The sequence below is a fragment of the Danio aesculapii genome, chromosome 25, assembly GCF_903798145.1.
Source record: "Danio aesculapii chromosome 25, fDanAes4.1, whole genome shotgun sequence".
In the NCBI taxonomy this organism is placed as follows: Eukaryota; Metazoa; Chordata; class Actinopteri; order Cypriniformes; family Danionidae; genus Danio; species Danio aesculapii.
In genome coordinates, this window is record NC_079459.1 from 32,063,198 (window position 1) to 32,087,075 (window position 23,878).

The window sequence follows — 23,878 nt, forward strand, 5'->3', positions numbered from 1 at the left end:
CAAGACTATGTCCGAGGCCAACTTCTGGTCCTATGGTGTTTCCCAAGGTTATGTCCTGGGCCTGCTTCTGATTCTATGATGCCCCCTAAGGCTTAGTCCAGAGCTTGCTTCTGATCCTATGGTTTCCACCAAGGCTATGTCCTGAGGCTGATTTTGATCCTATGGTGTTCCCTAAGTCTATGTCCTAGGCCTACTTCTTAATTGCTTGGTCTTCACCAAAGTTGTGTCTTATCACCACAAAACCCCTAGAATCTCCTCACCCCTTAACTCAGAGCTCATAAAGATTTATTTGCAACACAGTGCCCCCTTCCCCAGTCTCTCCACTTGAGCCTTGTGGTCCAGTCCAGCTGCGATCAGTGGTTCAGTCACGCAAATATCAAGTAAGGAGACGAATGAGCTCAATATAATAGCAAGAGCACATATTGTCTAATCTCTCTGATGTCAGACCTGCCATGGCAACAAGTGTGGAAGTACTCCGCTAATGTTTCATGTTGATGTTTATAGGAAATGGCTAGGAAGCTAAAAAAAAAACCAAAAAAAAAACACCAGACTTAAGTTAATAACTCTGAATTGAATCTTTCATTTGAGAGACAATACTTTTTTACTTGTTGTACTTTTAGATTAAACATTTTGCAGGACGTTTTCATTCACTTTGACCCCTGTTAAACACTGCAAAAAAGGTCATTTTCAAGCATCTATAATAGCAACCCGAGGCTCATTCTGAAATTGTACCTCCACGGACGTTTCTGGAGACCGTGAAATACGTCCCGGCGGCACGTTTTTCTGCAGTTTTTGTTTTTGCGAATCCGCCAGAGGTCGCCGTGTATGCTTTGAGATATCAAATTTCCCTTGCGAGTGCCATTCGCGCCTGCAGTTCTCGTGTAAACCCATCAAAGGCTGCTGTCGACTCACTTTTGGACAGACTTTCTGACTGACTGAGCGAACGATCGGCTGACCCACCCTCCTCCTTCCCTAAACCCAACCAATTTTATCGATTGACCCGCCCACCTACTTCCCTAAACCCAACCAACACGTTTCAAAAGCAATCCAAAAAAATAAAAGCCCTCGTCTGACTTTTTTTTTTTTTTACCACATCCTTACCCTGCTATTCACTTGTTTGTTTTATATTTTGAATTCTGTTTTTGTCTTCCCTGCTTTCTGGAACCGCTCTTCACCGGACTCGAACCGCCGTCTTCGTGGTCAACTCCTCTCTGCATTTCAAATCCGCCAACGGACGTGGCGCGCTAACGGGACAAACTGGTTACAGCCGGAATGCCGTCCATACGGAGGTAAGCGGTCAGCTGGTAAGCGCGAAAAGGAATGGCGTCACACCGCCCCGTAGCGTTCCTTTAAAAAAATGAAATGCAGCCATACGTACCTCCCCCTATGTAATTTGCTGTCTCCAGAAACGTCCGAAGGGCTACGTTTTCACAATAAGCCTGTGTTGTATAATAGAGGTACTTTAAGCATAAATCTATCACAGCAGATTATGTTTCTTCCATATAAAAAATCTTTTGTGCAATGGAAAAGTTCCATGGATGTTTAAGGGTCTGCACAAGAGTGAGCAAATGATTCTAGAATGTTCATTTTTGGAGGAACTCATCTCAGATCTCTTAGATTTTTTTCCTCCTTGCTGATGCTACAGTGTGTCACCTGTTAAATAAGAAGAAAAAAAGATGCTGTCTCTTAAATGTCAGCTTCGCAGCTTGAGCCTTGGCTTTTTGGGTTATTTCAGGATTAATTGATGCCTGAATCTCCATCACATGGAGGCACAAAGATAGATTTCACGTCCTCAAACTCTGACAGCTTTACAAGGAGTCCCTCTGGTCAGTGCTATATGGGTGCCAGCACACGTCAGCGGGTGTCTGTGCACCTGTTACACTCCTACATCACGCCAGGAATAACGGATCAAGGCAGAATCGCTCATGAAACACCAGGTTTTCCTCCTAGAGAGGAGATTTTGATTCCCAAAGCTACTCTCAGTATGATGATGAAATCTTTGGTCACGCAGAGGCTTGAAAGTGATTTTTAAAACACATTGAATAGCCATTTAGAGCATCTCCATCTAAAGCATACCAGGTTCTTTCCTTAAAAATACAATGGCGATAATTCATAGATTGTTCCTTGGTGGAATATTTACCTCCCTTCTGCTTCCCAAAGCAAAACAATTGTAATTCCTAAAATAAAAACAATCGAGTAAACAAAACCGAGTGAAAGTCTTCTGAGAATGTGAGAATAGAGATTAGGCTTGGGGCTGGATACCTCAAAGTCACTGTTTGATCCCAGCAAGAGGTGAGCGATGGAGCATCTCCATCTTGCCCTTGAGCGAAGCTCTTAACTCCAGGTTGCTCCAGGCAAAGTGGCCCTGTAATGGAGATTTTCATTCGTGATGTCAATTTTTAGGTCAACCCAGAAGGCAAATTCACCATGGGCAGTCGCAGGAACTTCAAATGGGTTGCAGTTTTCAATTTAGGAGTAAAATTAAGCCTGTGGGTAATTTGTGGGTAAAAAAGCTGTTAAAAAGTTGCTATAAAATTTAACATAGTTCAGCAAAATTGAGGTTGAAATCCACTAATTCCGATGGGAATCTTCACAACTGGGAGTTTCAAATTCCCAGTGAATATTTCTCACTTTAAAGACCAACATAAAGCTGCTTTGGTTGAAAGTTGTCCCAGTCTAAGATTTGCTTATACATTTCTACACTATTGAGAAAGTTACATTTTACAGTGACTGTCTGATTTGTCAATCATAAAAACATCTTTCATCCCAAGTGTAGCATAGAAACATAGGTCACTGTTTTTTTTTAATAAGCAGATACCAACTACAAAAGATACATTTGAGAGTTCAGGGACAACTGTTTCTCAGTCTTCTCAAATAAAGTCATCTCAAAGACCTTACTCCGATACTTTCTAACTTAACCACAAGAAGTAAACCTCAGACAGATAACCTTTTTTTATAAACCTTCCTCAGTTGTTGCTTTGGACCAGGGTCATGCCAAACTGTCAGGATTAATGTCTCAGCCTGTATTCCTCGGTGACCCCCAAAGCAATGTTCTGGACCCACTTTAGATCTTATTTTGTTCTCTAGGGCTATGTCCTGGGCCTGCTTCTAATCCTATAATGTTTCCCAAGGCTATGTCCGGGGCCTGCTTCTGATCCTATGGTGTTCCCCAAGGCTATGTCCGGAGCCTGCTTCTGATCAAATGGTGTTCCCCAAGGCTATGTCTGGGGCCTGCTTCAGATCCTATGGTGTTCCCCAAGGCTATGTCCGGGGCCTGCTTCTGATCCTATGGTGTTCCCCAAGGCTATGTCCGGAGCCTGCTTCTGATCCTATGGTGTTCCCCAAGGCTATGTCTGGGGCCTGCTTCAGATCCTATGGTGTTCCCCAAGGCTATGTCTGGGGCCTGCTTCAGATCCTATGGTGTTCCCCAAGGCTATGTCCGGGGCCTGCTTCTGATCCTATGGTGTTCCACAAGGCTATGTTCTGGGCCTGCTTCTGATCCTATGGTGTTCCCCAAGGCTATGTCTGGGGCCTGCTTCAGATCCTATGGTGTTCCCCAAGGCTATGTCCGGGGCCAGCTCCTGATCCTATGGTGTTCCCCAAGGCTATGTCCTAGACATGTTTTTGATCCTATTGTGTTCCCCAAGGCTATGTCCATGTCTCGGGTCTGCTTCCTATTTTATGGTGTTCCCCAAGACTATGTCCTTGGCCTGCTTCTTATTCTATGGTGTTCCCCAAGGCTATGTCCTAGACATGCTTTTGATCCTATGGTGTTCCCCAAGGCTATGTCCATGTCCTGTGTCTGCTTCCTATTCTATAGTGTTCCTCAAGACTATGTCCTGGGCCTGCGTCTAATACTATGGTGTTCTCCAAGGCTTTGTGCAGGTGCTGTTTCTGATCAAATGGTGTTCCCAAAGGCTATATTCTGGGCCTGCTTCTGATTCTATGGTGTCCCCCAAGGATATGATCTGGGACCACTTCTAATCATATGGTGTCCCCAATTACTATATTCTGGGTCCCCTTTTGAATTATTTTGTCTTCACCAAAGTTATGTCTCTTCACCCCTTAACTCAGAGTCCATCAAGACCTCTTCACAACCCCGTGCCCCCTTCCTCCCAGTCTAACCAGTCTCTCCACTTGAGCCTTATGGTCCAGTCCAGCTGTGATCAGCAGCTCAGTCACCCAATTACCCAGTGAGGAGAACAATGTGCTCAAAATAACAGCAAGAGCACACATTCTCTAGCCTTTCTGACGTCAGGCTAGCCATGGCAACTAGCCTGCTCTGATGAACCATCCCACAGACATCAAACATTTCTTTTATTAAGATCAAAGCTTCCATCCTCCTAGGCTAGAATGATTTCTGTGCGAACGCTAGGAGACACAGATCAGCATGTTGCACACACAGGTCATTTCTTCACATGGATGGACAACTAGAGTCATACATGAAAATAAAAACATGAAAGAGGAAGTCCAGGTGGGCTTTAAACATTAACAATAGCTTATATGCACAGTAAATAACATGCAGAAAAATAGTGTTATGACACTTGCTCATAAACAGGGATTCTGCAGGTTTCTTCAAATCAAATTTAAGACTTTAAGACCCTTATGAATTAAATTTTAGACTTATACAGGGCTAAACACTAAGGTTTTTTTTCTAATGTGCCGGTTACTTCTGTAAATAGTTTTTGTATTAGTGGAAGATCATGTAAAGCGAAGTGTTGCTTTTGCTTTCTTTCCCTGATTAGGGAATTTAATTTAAAGAATTTGCTGTACAAATGTCTAACAGCTGTTGTGAGTTGTATCTCTTTGCAATGAAAACCTTAAAGTTAAAGTTTTGAGATGGATTATAGGTGACTAGCTGTTGGCCAGATTGGGTAGCTTTGCTTGGACATAGGGAAATTAAGATCTGTTTATAATGATTTAAGACCTACAACACACTATTTCTGTGAATTTATGACTTTTTAGGGCCTAAAATTGTTTGTGAAATTTAAGACTTTTTAAGATCCTGTAGACACCCTGTATGAAATTACCCCAAGGGAAAAAAGAGAGAAAATTACAAGATTGCTTAAATTGGTTCTCATTGATGGCAATGAAATAAAATAAATGCATACTTTTTATTATGTTTTCCGATAATAAAAAAAAACTTGATGTTTATTTTAACTAATTATTTTCAGGAAATTTCCAAATTTTCATTATGAAAATCTATTTAGACATTTAAAAACTATTGACAGGCCCGTAGCCAGCCTGGTAAAAGGAGTGGTTCTACACCTTATTTTCTATTTATTTATGAGATTTAAATACTGCATTTTACAGACATTAAGCACTTTTTTTCCTGCACTAGCTTGTCGGGTGGTCAACACAACCACACTTTAAAAAAATATTTCCTAAAGATTTAGAATAAAGAAGTATGAATACTTATTCTTTAAAACACAAATTATGTCACGTCATATCTCATTAGAAAAAAAACAAATCTGTTAAAGTTTTAGATGAAAAACTGTAGTCTATTGTCATTTATCAGGCAAATAACAAACTGGCCAGCACATTTAACTTTGCTCAGAATTTGGCCATTTAAATAATACAAAATTAAAACATAACAGTAATAATAATAATGTAGAGCCTTGCAATTTTTCTAGCCTCTCTTGTAAAAATGTACATTTGAAATTTCAATAACCAAATTAGCATTCAAATAAATTTTAATATGGGCCGCTTTTGGTGCTTCACAGCTTTTATAGTCTTTTTTTTTTGGTCACAAGCATAAGGTTCAAGATTTAGAACAAAAGTTACTTGTAAAATGTTTTCTCTATTCAAAAACAACAGGGTAGCGAAAGGTGACTTCAAATTGGATGTTTTCGTGCACAGATGGATGTTGAAAAATAATTATGAGCATTGGCCAAAACTGATTAGCTGAAGTCACACTGAAGCTGAAAAGAGCATTCAGCTTGGTCTGAAAGACTTTTTCAATGGGTTCTTTTCACAATTTGTGATGCCATAGCAGTTAAAATAGGACAAATGAGCTCATTTATGGGACAAATTCCGGACTGTTGTCAGTGAGAGGTCGGTCTTTCAAACGATTTCTGCTGCAACATTCGGATGGTAGGGTCAGAATTTGGCATCAACAACATGAAAGCATGGATCTATCCTGTCTGTATTAATGGTTCAGGCTGCTGGTGGTGGTGTAATGGTGTTGGGGGATAATTTCTTGGCACACTTTGGGCTCATCAGTACCAACTGAGCATCATGTCAACACCACAGCCTACCTGAGTATTGTTGCAGATCATGTCCATCCCATTATGACCACAGTGTACCCATCTTCTGATGGCTACTTCCAGTAGCATAACACACCATGTCAAAGCACAAATCATCTCAAACTGGTTTCTTTAACATGACAATGAGTTCACTGTACTCAAATGGTCTCAATAGTCACCACACCTCAATCCAATAGAGCACCTATGGGATGAGGTGGAATGGGAGATTCACATCATGGATGTGCAGCTGACAAATCTGCAGCAACTGTGTGATGCTATCATGTCAATATGGAGCAAAATCTCTGAGGAATATTTCCAGTAGCTTGTTGAATCTATGCCACAAAGGATTAAGGTGGTTCTGAAGGCAAAAGGGGGTTCAACCTGGTACTAGTAAGGTGTACCTAATAAAGTGGCCAGTGATCTTAATACTTAAAATTGACCATTAATGTATTTTTGCTCCCTCAAAGCAATTTTAAGAGAAACACCTGTGGCAAACATTAAATTAAAAATAAAAAAAAAGTTCCCCAAGCTATAAAAATACCCTGTTCCCAATAATACATTTTCCTCTGGGTCTCTTTAAGATACAGAACAACATTTCAGGAGAAAGATCCGTCATGCCGACACTTCTGCCAGGAATCTTTATGTCTCTTGGAAAGCAGTATGTATGTAATTTTGTTTGTGGAGTGATGGATGGCATAATGTCTCTGTGTGTGTGCGTGTGTGTGTGTGTGTCTGACTGTGTGTGTGAGATCCCTGTGGGCACGCATGACAAATCAAATCCATCGTGGTTCTTGGCAGGGCTTCACTTCGCCCTACCACTGTGCACCTGTGTACCACACACACACACACACGAGAAATGAGTTCTGAGTTCATGACAGGCAGATGTATGTGAGTGACCAGGGACATGTTTGTAAATCCCGGAGGAAAGATGTTTTTTAACAAGTAACTTCTTTTGTTATTGTGCTGTAAACAACACAAAGACTAAAAAAGGGCAGACAGGTGACCAGCGATGTGAAGAAAAAAAGAGGAACATTTCTCATGATTAAGAGGAGAAAACAGTATATTGTGAGTTGTAAATAAAATAAAATAAAAGTAAATAAGTAAATAAAATTAGTAAATAAAAAAATATTACTCTGAGAAATCAAAAAGTCACAATTCTAAGAAAAAGAGTCTAATGTCATTGGAGAAAAGAAAAAAAGTCCAAATAAACTCAAAAGGAGCAAGAAGAAAAGCCTAAATTGTGGTATTTACACTCAAAAGTGCAAGAAAATACAAAAAATTTTGACATTAGCAAAATTCTCTACCTGAGCAGTTTGACAATGTGAGATAAAAAAGTCTTCACGAGTCTGCAAATGTTTGAAAAATGTGCAGCAATGTATCATACTGTGCTCAGATCTCCACATCTATTAGAGACAGAAAGTCTCTATTTATTGATCCAGACTGAGCTCATGTTTGTCAATGTCTGAGATAAATTGATTTTCGGTACTTTCCTTTTCCATGTACGTTTGCACAATGTAGAGGAACACAATGCAGAGGAATCGATCTTTCAGACAGCAAGAATAAAGGTCTGAAAACAGCAGGAATATTCTCTCACATCTGATGTTTTCATCCGCTTCAAGAAGAGTTAGTATGTGTGTGGAGACAGGACACTGCTTTGAAGAAAACCATAGGATTATAAGCGGGCCCAGGACATAGCCTTGGAGAACACCACAGTATTAGAAGCAGGCCCAGGACATAGCCTTGGGGAACTCTATAGTATTAGAGGCAGGCATATAGCCTTGGAGAACACCACAGTATTAGAAGCAAGTCCAGGACATAGCCTTAGGGAACTCTATAGTATTAGAGGCAGGCACATAGCCTTGGGGAACACCATAGTATTAGAAGCAGGCCCAGGACATAGCCTTGGGGACCACCATAGTATTAGAAGCAGGCCCAGTACATAGCCTTGGGGAACACCAGAGTATTAGAAGCAGACCCAGGATATAGCCTTGGAGAACACCATAGTATTAGAAGCAGGCCCAGGAGTGACCAGTGACCAGGGCCTTGGAGAACACCATAGTATTAGAAGCAGGCCCAGGATATAGCCTTGGGGAACACCATAGTATTAGAAGCAGGCCCAGGATATAGCCTTGGGGAACACCATAGTATTAGAAGCAGGCTCAGGATATAGCCTTGGAGAACACCATAGTATTAGAAGCAGGTCCAGTACATAGCCTTGGGGAACACCATAGTATTAGAAGCAGGCCCAGGACATAACACCATAGTATTAGAAGCAGGCCCAAGACATAGCCTTGGAGAACGCCCATAGTATTAGAAGCAGGCCCAGGACATAACCTGGGAGAACACCATAGAATCAGAAGTGGGACCAGGACATAGCCTTGGAAAACACCATAGAATCAGAAGTGGGCCCAGGACATTACCTTGGGGAACACCATAGAACCAGGACATAGCCTTGGAGAACACCATAAGATTAGAAGCGGGACCAGGATATAGCCTTGGAGAACACCATAGGATTTCAAATGGGTCAAGAACGTAGCCTTGAGGAACACCAACATAGCCTTGAGGAACAACATAGGATTAGAAGCAGGCCTAGGACATAGCCTTGGAGAACACTATGGGATTAGAAGCGGGCCCAGGACATACCCTTGGAAAACACCATAGAATCAGTAATGGGCCCAGGACATAGCCTTGGAAAACACCATAGAATTAGAAGCGGGCCCAGGACATTACCTTGGGGAACACCATAGAACCAGGACATAGCCTTGGAGAATACCATAAGATTAGAAGCGGGACCAGGATATAGCCTTGGAGAACACCATAGGATTTCAAATGGGTCAAGAACGTAGCCTTGAGGAACACCAACATAGCCTTGAGGAACACCATAGGATTAGAAGCAGGCCTAGGACATAGCCTTGGAGAACACTATGGGATTAGAAGCGGGCCCAGGACATACCCTTGGAAAACACCATAGAATCAGTAATGGGCCCAGGACATAGCCTTGGAAAACACCATAGAATTAGAAGCGGGCCCAGGACATTACCTTGGGGAACACCATAGAACCAGGACATAGCCTTGGAGAATACCATAAGATTAGAAGCGGGACCAGGATATAGCCTTGGAGAACACCATAGGATTTCAAGTGGGTCAAGAACGTAGCCTTGAGGAACACCAACGTAGCCTTGAGGAACACCATAGGATCAGAAGCAGGCCTAGGACATAGCCTTGGAGAACACTATGGGATTAGAAGCGGGCCCAGGACATACCCTTGGAAAACACCATAGAATCAGTAATGGGCCCAGGACATAGCCTTGGAAAACCCCATAGAATTAGAAGCGGGCCCAGGACATTACCTTGGGGAACACCATAGAACCAGGACATAGCCTTGGAGAATACCATAAGATTAGAAGCGGGACCAGGATATAGCCTTGGAGAACACCATAGGATTTCAAGTGGGTCAAGAACGTAGCCTTGAGGAACACCAACGTAGCCTTGAGGAACACCATAGGATCAGAAGCAGGCCTAGGACATAGCCTTGGAGAACACTATGGGATTAGAAGCGGGCCCAGGACATACCCTTGGAAAACACCATAGAATTAGAAGCGGGCCCAGGACATTACCTTGGGGAACACCATAGATCCAGGACATAGTCTTGGAGAACACCATAAGATTAGAAGCGGGACCAGGACATAGCCTTGGAGAACACCATAAGATTAGAAGCAGGACCAGGATATAGCCTTGGAGAACACCATGGGATTTCAAGTGGGTCAAGTACGTAGCCTTGAGGAACACCAACACCTAGGAAGCTGGCCCTGGGCATACTGTAGCTTCTATTTTCTATATTCAATGGCCCATCATCAATTACTCCTTACATATTTAAATGCACAGGCATCAGAGAATGCATCAAACATCTCCATTCCAATACAGTTCAGCTGTGAATCCGCGTGGGCTTTCAAATCACTGCTCTGAAACACAAAAAGTTCAGGAAACTCGGCTGAAAGTTTGAGCTCCTCGAGAGCAGCGAATCAGCAGTACGGCACTCCATGAACAAAACTCATTTAGTCTGAACACGAGGAGCCAGTTTTCATCTGCAGCCCCGAAACAAACCCGAAACCTGCAGGATTATTCAGGCCGAGGAGCTCAGATTCCTCACGAGGCTCTGGCTGATAAACCGCGCTCCTCTTTGGACTGTGATTGACGGATGGATGCGGGAACAACACAGTCCTGAGCATCTCGCATATACAGAGATCCCCCCGCTGGAGGCTTTTCCCATGGAGCTGCACGTCTAAGTAAAGCCCCTATATGTGATAATCATATGCAGCGATTCAGAGGCTGATCACAGAACAGCATCTGCCACTGTCATAATTACTCGCACTTCAGCCAACAGCCGCAAATATGCTTGAGCGTCGGGATTTAATGAAATGTCAGTGGATTCAGGGGTCCACACACAATATGTGGGGCACGTTTTCACATGTTCTGCAGGATTAATTGTATTAATCTGCAAGCATTCAACAAAATATGAGAATATTTTATTTGTAATATACAGTTGAAGTTAGCCATTCTGAATTATTAGCCCGAAATATTTTTTCCCAATTTCTGTTTAACGAAAATAAGATTTTTCTTCAACACATTTCTAAACATAATAGTTTTAATAACTCATTTCTAATCATTTGTTTTATCTTTGCTATGATGACAGTGCATAATATTTGACTAGATATTTTTCAAGATACTAGTGTTCATCGTAAAGTACAATTTTAAGGTCTAGGTTAATTAGGGCAATTAGGCAAGTCATTGCATAACAGTGGTTTGTTTTGTAGACAACCGAAAACAAATATTGCTTGTTTGTTTAATAATGTTTGGCTAATAATGAACTTGAATTAACTTAAAATTGTTTTTTAAAAAATTAAAAACTTCTTTTATTCTAGCCGAAATAAAAAGACTAAGAAAGAAAAAAATATTATAAGAAATACTGTGAAATTCCTTGCTCTGTGAAACAATTTGTGAAATATTTGAAAAAGATAAAATATCTCTAATAATTAATAATTATAAGAATTGTGATGTCAACTGTATGTGTATATGAATTTACATATATTATCACACAGTTAATAAACATTATTTATATAATTAAATATAATAAATATAAATATAAATAATTTATATTTATATAAATAATGAATAATAAGTACTATATTTAGAAATAATATTAAATGTTTATAATAAAAAGCGATAAGTGTACAAAATAATTTATAAAACAATTTATATATGATGTTATGACCGTAAACATTTCTGTTTTATTTATTTAACATAAATGTCATGAGTTAATAAATATATATATTTTTTATTATCATAAATATTATGTTCTGAATAAAAAATATTACTAATTTAATATTGAGCTATAATGCTTTGTATATAAAGCTGCGGTCACACTAGGGTTTGAGCTTACGAAATTCTGTAGCATGTTACTGCGAAAAGGGGCGGAAACAAACAAGATGATTAGACATTTTTAAAAAAGGATGCGATTGGTCCATATTTTTTATTTCTGTCCAGAGAGGTCATGTTTTGATGTTTGATTGGTCTCACGCAGTCAAGTGATTCGATTTCGCAGATCAGACTTCATCAAGCTTGAACTTTGCAAAGCAGCGAACTGTAAAACTTGTCGCACGAGCTTGCATTTCCAGTCTGACATATTCGCATGCATATAAATGGAAGTCTGTGGGGAGAAAAGTCCAGTGTGACCGAAGCTTAAATTGTGACGAGCATCCCAAGGATCATCAGTATCGCCCTGAAAACAGATTAGGATCACCTGCACCTTCTTGGCCCAGTCAGATTGGAACCAGCTGCAGTTCATCAGCCAAAGACTATATAAGCCACTCAAGCCTGGAAAAGGGTGAGAAACCTCTCCTTGAGAAATCCACATCCACAGACAGCAGTTGGTGACCAGAAAAAAAACCCAGAGAAGCATCCATTGGAGCCCTTGCAGCCTAAAGACAAGAGCACGCCACTTGCCAGAGCACCCCTCCCAACTTTCCTTCATTGATCACTTATTCTGTTTGAAAATAAATCCACCCTCTTGGGCATTTATTTTAAGCAACCATGTCATGTAATTTTTCCCGTGACACAATGTGTATGTATTTACTGTATACATGAATTCATAATAGGGAAAAAATTATTAAACATTATAAAATTCAATATTTCTTATTAACATTTAAATTCAATATTTAATTCAATAACCTCATTAAATATTATAAACGTTTACTTTACTGAATTATTTAACATATTGCATAACCCAATAGGTATGCCACTTTGATAATATTACATCCAAAAATAGAATAGCATTGTTTAAAAAATTATATTTTAAAATGATAAAAATGTTTAATGAAGCAAAAAACTTTCACTGTATTTTCTATAGTATTGTTTCTTCTGGAGATAGTCTTATTGGTTTTATTTTGGCTAGAATAAAAGCAGTTTTTTTAGCTCAATATTATTAGCCCCCTTAAGCAATATTTGTTTTCAATTGTCTACAGATTAAACCATCGTTAAACTATGACTTGCCTAATTACCCTAACTTTAACCTATTTAACCTAGTTAAGCCTTTAAATGTCACTTTAAGCTAAGTACTAATGTCCTGAAAAATATCCAGTTAATTATTTTGTATCATCATCACGGCAGAGATAAAATAAATCATTTATTAGAAATGAGTTATTAAAACTATTATGTTAAGAAATGTGTTGAAATAAATCTTCTCTCCTTTAAACAGAAATTGAAGAAAAAAATATACAGGAAGGCTAATAATTCTGACTGTACAGTATATATAAATATAGTGTCATTCTTGGGGGGAAAAAGTAGTTCTCCTACATAGTTCTAATCAATCTGGAGATTTTTGGATTTTTTGGAGCATTTTTCGGGTGGTTTTGTTTCCATTACTTTTTAAATGACCCATTTGAGCAAACTATGGTGTTATTATTATGATTATTCTTATGTTTGATTCGTATGCTGGTTCACACACGCTCACCTCATCATCATCATCATCATCATCATCAGAGGATTCTGGGATGCGTCCAGGCCATAGAAAGCCATCAAGTGTTGAAGTCAGCCCAGCAAACGGCTGATTTACTGATTCATGTCCTACGATTACACAAATATTTCATTGCTTTTGTCAAGAACTGAACTGAAAGGCATATTAAGAATCATAAAGAGAACCCAGACAAAAAAAATAAAGGTGTATTGAATTTAATCGGCAGCAGACATACTGTAATAAAGGTTTTTTTTCCTGGAATCCCTGAGTTTTTATTTCTCATTTTCAATATTTCTCTCTGAAAATGACACTGAAAAGCAGCATGAGAAATGGACTTTTAAATCAACTTTAACATGATTTGCTGACTATTACTGAAGGACTGTTATTAACATGAATTATTAACATGTACAGCAGCCAGCATTGCCATTTTTTCTCTAAGGAAATCTGAATTTACCAAGTAATTACATGTACAATTTCAGGATGCTTTGAAAAAAACAATCTAATAAAATCCTGAAAGTGTGCTTTGTTCAGTTCTCTCTAACTTTTATTTAATATTTGACAAAATGACAAAGATTGCCAGTGTTTTCACTGACCTGAGAAATCCTGTAAATATTAACAACATTTGAGTTTACAGCTTTTAAGCAATACAATTTTTTTTATGTATTGTGAGAAACAAACAGAATTCAAAATGAAAATATTGACTTTAAATGCTCTAAGAAAACTAAAAACTGCTTTTATTCTAGCCGAAATAAAACAAATAAGACTTTCTCCAGAAGAAAAAATATTATAGCAAATACTGTGAAAATTTACTCCTTACTCCATTAAATATCACTTGAGAAATTTTTCAGGAGAAATCTCAGAAGGGTGAATAATTGTATATAACTTCAACTGTTATAAATAATATAAAAAATATATATAATTAAACATTTATTGTTATTATATATATATATATATATATATATATATATATATATATATATATATATATATATATATATATATATATATATATATATATATATATATATATATATATATATATATGAGCAATATTACACAAATAGCTGTGCGATGTGGCTGTATATTAGCACTGATGGGAGGCGTGCGTTGGCTTGAGCCAGAGTGCCTTAGTGTCCCACCAGTGATGATATACAGCCACATCACACTGCTCCGAGTGTGATTTTGCATTTATATAACAGTTTGACGGCACAATCGTGTATATAAAAAAGAAAATCAAAAAATAACTCTCAAAACACTTTTGTACAAGGATCTACTTTCTTCCACCGTTCACACATATCTACAGCTGACATCAGAACAGCAGAAACTGTTGCTACTTCAACATCACTTTAGAGCTAGTGTTTGAATGATTCTCTAGCACAGTGTTTACCAACCCTGTTCCTGAAGGCACACCAACAGTACACATTTTGAACCTCTCCCTATTCAAACACACCTGAATCAACTTACCATAACATCAGAAGAGACTCCAACACCTGAAGTTAATGGGTCAGAAAAGGGAGACATCCAAAATATGTACTGTTGGTGTGCCTCCAGGAACAGGGTTGGGAAACACTGCTCTAGCATAATGTCTACAGTAATACAGGTGAATTTGCTCACATTTTAAGATTATAAATCTGAACGGCATGAAATGCCATCAGTCTATAGAGATTCCCTGCATTTCTGTTGCAACCAGGAGATCATTAATAATTAACCCCGAATAAGCCACAGCAAAGTAAACACTAGCAATTACTATGGTACAAATACAGTACTACAACATACAAAAGAGCGAGAGATCGACTTCGAATGTCACTTGTTTTATAATATTTTGATCAGCTGTAGTTCAATTTACGAAAAGAAAAACGCAGAGTTCTTCTCCACTAAGGACTTATTATGCGGTCTCTGTCTCTATCTTGTGGCGGTCACCATCAATTTCTTTGCTCTGACAGGCTGATGGCTGCCAATGCGCTGAAAATTTATAAATATTTAAAATAGGCACTATCTTTATGAATAAACTGCATATTTACAATCTAAACAACTACACTCTTGCCTAAAAAAGCCTCAAATGTTGTCCAACAGCAGCAATATTTGTCAAACTGTAGCAAGTTGTTCACTCTAATAATACACCACAAGGGCGAAGAGGCTGTACCAGTATAGTATTCCATCCATCCGGATGGATGGATGGATGGACGGACGGACGGATGGATAAACAGATGGATGGATGGATGGATGGATGGATGGAAGATAGATAGGGGATGGATGGATGGATGAATAGATAAAAACAGTTCATGGATGGATGGATGGATGGATAGAAACAGTTGATAGATAGATAGATAGATAGATAGATAGATAGATAGATAGATAGATAGATAGATAGATAGATAGATAGATAGATAGATAGATAGATAGATAGATAGATAGATAGATAGATAGATAGATAGATAGATAGATAGAAACAGTGGGTGGATGGATGGATGGATGGATGGATGGATGGATGGATGGATGGATGGATGGATGGATGGATGGATGGATAGAAACAGTTGATAGATAGATAGATAGATAGATAGATAGAGATAGATAGATAGATAGATAGATAGATAGATAGATAGATAGATAGATAGATAGATAGATAGATAGATAGATAGATAGATAGATAGATAGATAGATAGATAGATAGATAGATAGATAGACAGATAGATAGACAGATAGATACAGTGGGTGGATGGATGGATGGATGGATGGATGGATAGATAGATAGATAGATAGATAGATAGATAGATAGATAGATAGATAGATAGATAGATAGATAGATAGATAGATAGATAGATAGATAGATAGATAGATAGAAACAGTGGGTGGATGGATGGATGGATGGATGGATGGATGGATAGAAACAGTTGATAGATAGATAGATAGATAGATAGATAGATAGATAGATAGATAGATAGATAGATAGATAGATAGATAGATAGATAGATAGATAGATAGATAGATAGATAGATAGATAGATAGATAGATAGATACAGTGGGTGGATAGATGGATGGATGGACGGATGGATGGATGGATAGAAACAGTAGATAGATAGATAGATAGATAGATAGATAGATAGATAGATAGATAGATAGATAGATAGATAGATAGATAGATAGATAGATAGAGATAGATAGAGATAGATAGATAGAGATAGATAGATAGAGATAGATAGATAGATAGATAGATAGATAGATAGATAGATAGATAGATAGATAGATAGATAGATAGATAGATAGATAGATAGATAGATAGATAGATAGATAGATAGATAGACAGATAGATACAGTGGGTGGATGGATGGATGGATGGATGGATGGATGGATGGATGGATAGAAACAGTAGATAGATAGATAGATAGATAGATAGATAGATAGATAGATAGATAGATAGATAGATAGATAGATAGATAGATAGATAGATAGATAGATAGATAGATAGATAGATAGATAGATAGATAGATAGATAGATAGATAGATAGATAGATAGATAGATAGATAGATAGATAGATAGATAGATAGATATTGTATTTTTTTTTAGCAATTAAAGCAAACTTCTGCATTTTGCTGCCAGTCCGTCATTAATTGCCATTTCTTCAAATCCATCCTTGTGTGCTGCATTTCAACAAGCCCACAGTACAGGCTAATATACAGTACAGCGCTTCCCCAGAGAATGAGAAGAGAATGATGCCTCCAGATTACAGATGGCATTAAAAAAAACACTCCCCGGGGTCTAAAGATTGACCTTTTTACCCTGTGTATGTGCGTGTATGTGTGGAAGTAATGAGCCGATCACCTTCTCCAGCACATATTCAACAGTGACGTTCACTTATTGACCTGTTGTGCTTCACGCATTTTCTCTGTTAAGGAAAAATCCATAATTGTTGGGGCAGAGAGCGGAATTGATCCCGCCAGTGGATTATATTACCTCCAACAAGCCCTAAAGTTTCCCCTCGGCGGACTGGAAATGTGTTTTCTGCATTTACTGCTGATTTATTCCTTGTCGTTGAGTCGGAGGTTCAAATGTTGCTTTAATTTGTTTCATAGCGGCTCTTTGATTTCGGTTTCTGTGAGTTAAATTAGCGCGCTCGTTTTCCTGGTGGGAGAACCATCATCTGCGTAATGAATTGTCAGATAAATAAAGAGAGACGAGTCGAGCACTGCGCTGGAAAACCGCTCGGAGATATTCATTTACGGTAGTTACTGTCAAGACATCATTTTATACAAGTGGTTCAGTTAAAATGTGAGATGCTAACAGAAGTGTGGGATGCTAAACTGAAGATCTCTTAAATATAACAATATATTGTAATTATTTTTTATATATATTTATTTATTTATATTAAAAAATTATTTTTTATTAATTTGTATTATTTTTTTATTAATTTACATTTTGCTAAATTGAAGCTTTTTGAAATATAAAAATATATTGTAGTTATTTATAATTAAATATTTATTTGTTGCTTTTATTAATGATTTAATAATTTATTTATTTGTATTTTTTAACTAATGAATTCTTTATTTGTATTTATTTATTTATTTTTAATTAATGTAATTTTATTTTATTAACTAATTAATGTATTTATTTTTATTTTATTAAAATTCATTTTATTTACATTTATTTTATTTATTTACATTAAATTAAGATAATTTATTTTTATTTTATTTGTCTAAATTTATTTATTTATATATTTTATTATTTACTTACATTTTAATAATAATACTTTTTATTTATTTAAATTTCTAAATTTCTTTATATATATTTTTTCATGTACTCACATTTTATTAATAATTAATTTATTTCATTTAAATTTCTTTATTTATAAATATTAATTTTATTTCATTATTTTAATTTATGTATTGACATTTTATTAATAATTAATTTTATTCATTTAAATTTATTCATTCATTCATATATATATGATGTTCAAATGATGTTTAACAGAGCAAGGAAATTTTCACAGCATGTCTGATAATATGTTTTCTTCTGGAGAAAGTCTTATTTTATTTCGGCTAAAATAAAAGCAGTTTTTAATTTAAAATTATAAATATTATTAAATACTGTTTCTTCAGCAAAAAAAATAGTATGCCCAAATTGTACTGTATTCATTTGAAGCATATATTTTCTTTTTTAACAGTAGTATTACTTGCATTTTAATTTTTGCACTGCAAAAATTACATCATTTAATGCTTCATATAATATTTACATTTCTAATGTATCTTTATGGTATTTATTTTGGTAGTTATTCATTTACGGTAGTTACAGTCAAGGCATTATTTTTAAAAAGTGGTTCAGCTAAATTGTGTGCTGCTAACAAAAATGTGGGATGCAACACATATTTTGGAAAACATATGTTTTTGAAATAAATATAGGTCCCAGTGCTACTTTTAGCTGAATAGAAAATACATTAAAATGAAAATAATATATGAAAGGTTAAAATAATATACATACATACATACATACATACATACATACATACATACACACATACATATATAAATAAAATTCACAATGCAGGTAAAACAGCTGTTAAAAAAATATTACTAATTTCATTTATTTAAATAAGAAAAGGTAATCACTGTGAACAATCTGTTTAATGCCTTTACAGTCTTTTTTATTATGTATAGTTTGAACACTTGAATAATTTTTTTTTATCAGATATTTATAATATCTGAAAATAAATAATTAAAAGAAATAAATACATATAAATAATTGATTAAAAATATATAAATCCAAATAAATAATTCCAAATGAATAAAAATACATTTAAATAAATAAAATAAATGACTTTAGAAGATAACGAATAAAAATAAATAATAAAAATAATCAAATAAATAAAATTAAACATGAATTGAAAAACGGATCAATAAATACACACACACGTGCAAAAGAGCAAACAAACATTACATAGACACCGACACCTACCTAGCAACCATAAAATTAATCCTAGCAACCGCACAAAAATTAGCAAACAACTCCTCACACAAGCTTCATGTTCATTTAATACCTAAAAAGGCCTCTTAATCAGTGACTTTAATAAAAGCAGGCAGTATTTGACACACAATTGGAAGATTTCCTCATTCTGACGGCTCTGAAACTCATTCATGTGTCATTTAGTTCAGTTTAACTGTCCTCATCAGAGAATACGCAGCTGTAGAGACACTAAAAGCATTTTCAGAAGTGACAGAGCAAGATTAACAGAGAGACGATAACACTGAAGGCAGAAACTCTCAACACGACCTGCATGTGTGAGGTCACAACCAGCAGACAGAGGTCAGAGGTCACGACACTTGAGCCAAAAAAAAAATAAACACACAAAGATAACAAGCACTGCAGCCTCACTCACTATACACTGATAAAAATACAGCTTTAAACAACAAGCTTTAGAACTATCACTTTGCCTAAAGCAAGAGATCAACAAGCTGATCTAAACAGTCATTTCAAGAGTTCACACTTAGCTGATAATCAATAAAGCGTATTTAGCATGCTGTCCCGGGAGAGAGCCCTGAGCTCGTAATATCCTCGAGCCCGGGGCTCCCACCCGTTAGAAGGGCAAGAGGGGAGTTCGAGCTCAGGTAGGTCTCGAGAGCTCCCCTGCTTGTCGCTGCGTGAGAAGTGTAAACTAGGGTTGTTTCACTGATAATTTGTTTAGTCTATGTTTTTAGATGGTGGGAGGAAACCGGGGGACCCCAGGGAAACCCACGCAGACATGGGGAGAACATGTAAACTCTGCACAGAAACACCAACCAATCCTATAGGATGTTGGACTAGTGGTGTTCTTGCTGTGAGGCCACAGCGCTAGCCGCTGGGCTACTGTGTCGCCCATCGGAAAAGAAGGAGGAAGTAGGGGTGGAAGGGGGGAGCTTCAAGACAAAGATAACTGGAGTGAAAAACTCTGGTTATTTATAATGCATCCGTAATCATCTAATCGGTCAGATTACGGAGCTAATGAGGAGCCAGCCGTGTTGATTATAAGCACGTGATCCTCTCGAAATTAGTTTATAAATAAACCACACTTAAATCGCCAGGAGTATTTAGCGCAAATTAAGGCTGTTTAATGTTATACAGTCAAACCAAAATAATTATTCAACCATGTCGCTGTATATCTATATATATATAGATATAAGTCAGAATTATTAGCCCCCGTCATGCAGCAAGTTGCGCTGGAAAGTTCAAGCTTGGTGAACTCTGACCTGCAAAGTCGCATCACATGATTGCGTGAGACCAAGCGAAGATCAAAACATGACCTCACTGGACACAAATTTAAAACATGGACCAATCACTTGCATTTTTAATGTATAATCATCTTTTTTAATCCCAGCCCTTTTCGGAGTACTGTACCACAGAATTTCACATGCTCAAACTCTAGTGTGACTGCAGCTTTAAGGACTGATAGCTCTGCCCTCCGCAATAAATGACTGACAGCCCCGCCCTAAAGAACTGATAGCTCCACCCTAAAAGACTAATAGCTCCACCCTAAAGGGCTGATAGCTCCGCCCTAAATGACTAATAGCGCTACCCAAAGAACTGATAGCTCCGCCATAAAAGACTGATAGCTCCACTGATAGCTCATCTATAAATGACTAATAACCCCACCCTAAATGACTGATAGCTCAACCCTAAATGAATGATAGCTCAACAGTAAAGGACTGATAGCCCCGCCCTAAATGACTAATAGCCCTGTCCTAAAGGACTGATAGTTCTGCCTTAAGTCATTGATTGCCTCACCCTAAATGACTAATAGCTCCACCCTTAATGACTGATAGCTCAACGGTAATAGACTGATAGCCCCACCCTAAATGACTGATAGCTCCACCTTAAAAGACTGATAGCTCCACCGTAAAGGACAAATAGCTTCGCTCTAAGTGACAGATAGCTCTGCTCTAAATGACTGACAGCTCAACCCTAAATGAATGATAGCTCAACAGTAAAGGACTGATAGCCCCACCCTAAATGACTAATAGCTCTGTCCTAAAGGACTGATAGTTCTGCCTTAAGTCATTGATTGCCTCACCCTAAATGACTGATAGCTCCACCTTAAAAGACTGATAGCTCCACCCTTAATGACTGATAGCTCAACAGTAATAGACTGATAGCCCCACCCTAAATGACTGATAGCTCCACCTTAAAAGACTGATAGCTCCACCCTTAATGACTGATAGCTCAACAGTAATAGACTGATAGCCCCACCCTAAATGACTGATAGCCCCACCTTAAAAGACTGATAGCTCCACCGTAAAGGACAAATAGCTTCGCTCTAAGTGACAGATAGCTCTGCTCTAAAGAACTGATAGCTCCGCCATAAATGACTGAAAGCCCCACCCTAAAGGACTGATAGCTCCACCCAAAGAACTGATAGCTCATCCATAAATGACTAATAACCCCACCCTAAATGACTGATAGCACCACCCTAAATGACTAATAGCTCCACCTTAAAAGACTGATAGCTCAACAGTAATAGACTGATAGCTCAACAGTAATAGACTGATAGCCCCACCCTAAATGACTGATAGCCCCACCCTAAATGACTGATAGCCCCACCCTAAATGACTGATAGCTCCACCCTAAATGACTAATAACCCCACCCTAAATTACTCATCGCGCTGCCCTAAATGACTGAAAACTCCATTCAAAAGGACTGATAGATCCACTGATAGCTCCACCCTAAAGAACTGATAGCTCCGCCATAAAGGACTGATAGCTCCACTGATAGCTCATCCATAAATGACTAATAACCCCATCCTAAATGACTGATAGCGCCACCCTAAATGACTGATAGCCCCACCCTAAATGACTCATAGTTCCACCCTAAATGACTGATAGCTCCACCCTAAATAACTGATAGCTCCACCCTAAATGTCTGATAGCTCCACCCTAAATGATTGATAGCTCCACCCTAAATGACTGATAGCCCCACCCTAAATGACTGATAGCCCCACCCTAAATGACTGATAGCCCCACCCTAAATGACTGATAGCCCCACCCTAAATGACTGATAGCCCCACCCTAAATGACTGATAGCTCCACCCTAAATGACTGATAGCTCCACCCTAAATGACTGATAGCCCCACCCTAAATGACTGATAGCTCCACCCTAAATGACTGATAGCCCCACCCTAAATGACTGATAGCCCCACCCTAAATGACTGATAGCCCCACCCTAAATGACTGATAGCTCCACCCTAAATGACTGATAGCTCCACCCTAAATGACTGATAGCTCCACCCTAAATGACTGATAGCCCCACCCTAAATGACTGATAGCTCCACCCTAAATGACTGATAGCCCCACCCTAAATGACTGATAGCCCCACCCTAAATGACTGATAGCCCCACCCTAAATGACTGATAGCTCCACCCTAAATGACTGATAGCCCCACCCTAAATGACTGATAGCTCCACCCTAAATGACTGATAGCTCCACCCTAAATGACTGATAGCTCCACCCTAAATGACTGATAGCTCCACCCTAAATGACTGATAGCTCCACCCTAAATGACTGATAGCCCCACCCTAAAGGCATTCTATGTGACCAGAAATGAAGAGAAGTCATTTTAAGGTGGAGGGAAGGTCATGACATGATTAAACATTCTGAGGGTAAATTAATTTTGACAAAATAAAGACGCAGACACATTGTTTATAACAAGCACTACTATATATACATTTTCAAATAAGTATTTCTTAAAATAAACTAATAAAAATCTTTCCAACATTTCATATTTCACACCAAATCGTTTCTAATTTCCTTTACTCATATTAAAACAGCTGAAAACAGTTTAACACTTTACAACAGTCTAAAACTTGAGCGTTTCGGAAAAGCCTGAAACTTCAGCATCTCAGAAACATCAAGAGAAGCGCTCGCACAGGATGACCTAAATTTCTTCATTTCCAGTGTCAGACATAATCTGTCCTGGAGTGACTGCGTTCTGCTCATTTTTTATTGTTGTTGTTGTTTGCGGTCCAGGAATAAATGTTTAAGCAAGTGCAGAGAAGTTGGTTTTATAAACATCATTTTTCCCTCACGGCTGCGGCGCTTCACCTGTGATTTACAGCGCGGTCGGGCTCTTCCGGCGGGTCACGGCTGAATTAATGCGCTGCGTTCGGAGCCGGAGATTGTTTACCGAAACTGACAGCTCTTCCTCCAATACACAGCGCTGGTGTCCCTTCATCACGCGTGTTTACTGACAGGGCCATATGCTCCTGTGTTTGCAGATTTAATGTTGTTTTGTGGACAGATGCGTGCGAGAGAGAGTGAAGTTCAGAGCTGCTGAAAGTGTTTCATGTAAAACTACGAGCGGATTTTATTATATAATAACTGTTTTGGTAGTATGAAAGATACACATACAACTTCAATGACACTCGGGGGATGAGAGTAATTCAGTCATTAATACTGGTTCAGTTTCTTGATACGGTGTACGTGTGTGTGTGTGTAAGATGTAACCTTGCGTGATCCAAAAAACACAGAGGACACACAGAGGAGTGTCAAAGTAAATTAGATTGAAGGCTAATGAAAAGAATAGATACGTGCGCACACACTTGCACAGAGGTTATTTTGTCTTGGGATGGATGGATGGATGGATGGATGGATGGGCTAGTAATC